Raw genomic sequence first — 3,182 nt, 5'->3', positions numbered from 1 at the left:
CATACTTTTGGACATGCAAAATTACATAATTGAAGTTCATCACCAGTAAAACTTAATGCAAGTTAAGAAATGTACTTCCCAGGAAATGTACTGCATGTAATAAAATAGCCCTGTGTGTTTAAAATAATCTCACTAGTTTTTTGGATGATACAAAACTCATCCTTCATTTGGTTCACTTGGGAAGGACCATGAAGAACACAGTGATAACAGTGGAGAAGATTAGTACAAATACCAGGAGACCAAAAGAATAGGAACTGTGATACCCAAACCTTATTGCTTCTGAGAGACTGCGTTCTATGAGCAGTGTTTGTGATGCATGAGGCTGCAGCAACATCTCCTTAAGGGTTAGAAGATCTGTAATTATTTTCTGGTCAAAACAACCAGTCAAGTCTGAAAACAGAAGATCTTTCATTCTTGCTGCTGGTCTCCCTTGTTACCTTAGCTTGACATTTTTCCCTCTTCTTTCCATCTAGCAGCTGTTTAACTAGCACACTACAATCTTGCAACTACTGGCTTAAACTTTTCCTAAGGTGATGTTAACTTTTCCTTACTGGCTGGGTAGGTTAATTTGCAAATCTGTAACCAATGTATTCCAGGTCAGTTTGCACAGATGGCCATCAATAGGGACTGTGTAATGAGTAATGTGCATAACAGTAGATGGAAACAGAGTGTAATCTGCAGTGCCATGAAGACTTGCTAACCTGGACTGCAACTCCAAAAAAACCCCCAGGAGCTGGGTGGGAGAGGAAGCAGGGGTTAAAAAAATGAGGAAACAAACAGGAGATGAAAGTTGCCACCAAATTGAGTTGTTGTTGTTTATATTTTAAGGGCCAAATCAGTTTCAAAATTCAGTTGAGCAAGGCTCACCAGACAAGTCTCTAGAGTTCTACAATTGAGCAAGTATCTTCCTTCCCAAGCCTATCAGTCAGGGGATTCAGATGCTCCCGATATCCAGGCAAGTATTCTACACGCAAATCCTAGGGTCAGAGGCCTTTGAATTTGGTTGCCCCCAAACATGCATGATCTTGGCCAAAATGCCAAGAAATTAAAAGAAAAGAAGGATTTTGCAGTATGCAAGCTGTCGAGCTCTGCATAGGAGCACATACATGGAGATCGCACTAGCTTGGGCAGCCAGGACTATAAGCACTGAAGGAATTGGACTTAAGACTTGATAACTGCAAGCTGCTGTTTGAATTATTTGGGACTAAGAGGTTGGCTGGGGACACCTCCGGATATGTTGGGGGTAGGGAGAAATGAAGATACTGAGCTTATATTATATATAGCACAATTGTCGCTGCTTTATCTTTTACCCTTTGGCTTGTGACCGTAACCCAGGGGTAGGCAAAGTCCAGCCCACAGGTGACATTGGGCCCATAGCAGACTCTGTTTCCCAGCAGCCCCTGCCTGCATGGAGCCAGGGTTTCCATGGAGACTGGCCCCAGAAGAGCTGCCAGGGTGCACAATTGGACGGGGATCTTGTGGCAGTGACAGTGTGGTCTGGCACCAGGGCAGAACTGGAATCCTCTAGCAGCATGCCCTGCCAATGTTGCTGGGCCTGGCCTCCATGGAAACCCTGGCCCCATCCTGTCACAGCCCCAGCGCTGGGGTCTCAGTGTATATTGGCAGCAGCAATGCAGGCAGGGGCTGCTAGGAAATGGAGTCTGGCTGCTTCCCCAATCCACCATTTTGCCCACCCCTGCCCTAACCCCTATAATTTTCTATATAAAAGTGGGAACTTCCCCCTGCTTCTTGTGCCAGTTTCCAGGTTTGTGGGGTTGGCACAAATGAAGGTTAAACTCAAGAAAGAAGCCTATCTATTTAATAAACTATGATCCTGCACACTACATAGGATATGCTTAATCTCATGCATATTCTTCATTTATGTATATGCTTAATCTTAGACACCACGAGCAGTCCTACTGATGTTGAGCAGAACTGAGACCTTACTTAAGATGTTGTTATGAACAGGTACTGAAATCACCAGAGATGTTTGCATCCATGCATGTGTTGTATCAAAACCTTCACCCAAAAGACCTCTTTTTCTCTTCAGTTCATAGAAATCCTATTTTAAATTGGTACAAAAGGATAGCTTTGTAATAGTTATCATATTAACAGGCATTGTATAAACTATAAAAGCAAAAAAGAGAGGAAATACAGTTAATGTATACCTCTTAATTTTTTAACATCATGGAGAAGCAGCCAAATCTAGTTCATCTACATTGCTTAATCATTCTATATTTCTCACTAGCAATCCTGGTTTTCTTTGATTTAAAAAAAAACAAAACAAACAAACAAACAAAACCCCCAAAAGCCTCAATTTTTACTTTTTTTTTTTTTTTTAAACAAACCCAAAATCCACATTTTCTGTGACTTAAAATTAAACACCAGTGTGTGTATATAGAAATTGCTGGAAAATGTGGATTTTGGGTTACTTTTTTTTTAAACCAAAAATTGGGCTTTTTTTTTTTTTATCAGAGGAAACCAGGGTTCCTGTTTATCACTATTATATTTTCAGGTTTTTACAATACATTTATTATTTAATCACATAACTACAGCCTTCCCTTTACAGCCTTTTTAGATAAATAGATATTTTAAAGAGTACTTGGTGAACAAAATTCATCTGTTTTAACTCCAGTGATGATGAACATAGTTCATTGTTCACAGATTTTTTTTTATAATAATAAAAAAAGAAAAATCCCAGATTAAATAATACCTGGATTGGGGCAGTGGAAGAGAAAGTTTTCAAACAGAAATCAAGTACTGTAAATGTGGAATCTCTGATGCATAGTATATAGGAAAATGGGGATCATTATATAATATCTTCTATAAGTCATGGGCCTTTGTGATGGCCAGAACCAAAGAAATTAATACGCAATAAATATGTGCTTCTTAGAGGCATTTGAAACTTTTGTCTAATATGAAGCTTGTATTTTTGTAACCTGCAAATGTAACTTGTAACTGTTTGTGGAACTGACTAGGCCTCAAAGATGAAGCTATAGCTGTGAAATTAGCTGACCTCTAACAGTTCGTTCTTGCTCAGAATTTAGCCTTGATGATGATAAAAACTGGATTCAACTGCCCAGCTTATCCAGTACATTTCAAGAAAGGACATCTTAAAAAAGCATAGTCAGAGTTTTGAAGGGGCTGGATTTAGGCGGGGTAATAGTAATTTTAAACCTGGA

The sequence above is a fragment of the Gavialis gangeticus genome, unplaced genomic scaffold, assembly GCF_001723915.1.
Source record: "Gavialis gangeticus isolate Ggan-Ray unplaced genomic scaffold, GavGan_comp1, whole genome shotgun sequence".
NCBI classification, from domain to species: domain Eukaryota; kingdom Metazoa; phylum Chordata; order Crocodylia; family Gavialidae; genus Gavialis; species Gavialis gangeticus.
Note: the sequence above shows the minus strand (reverse complement) of the source record.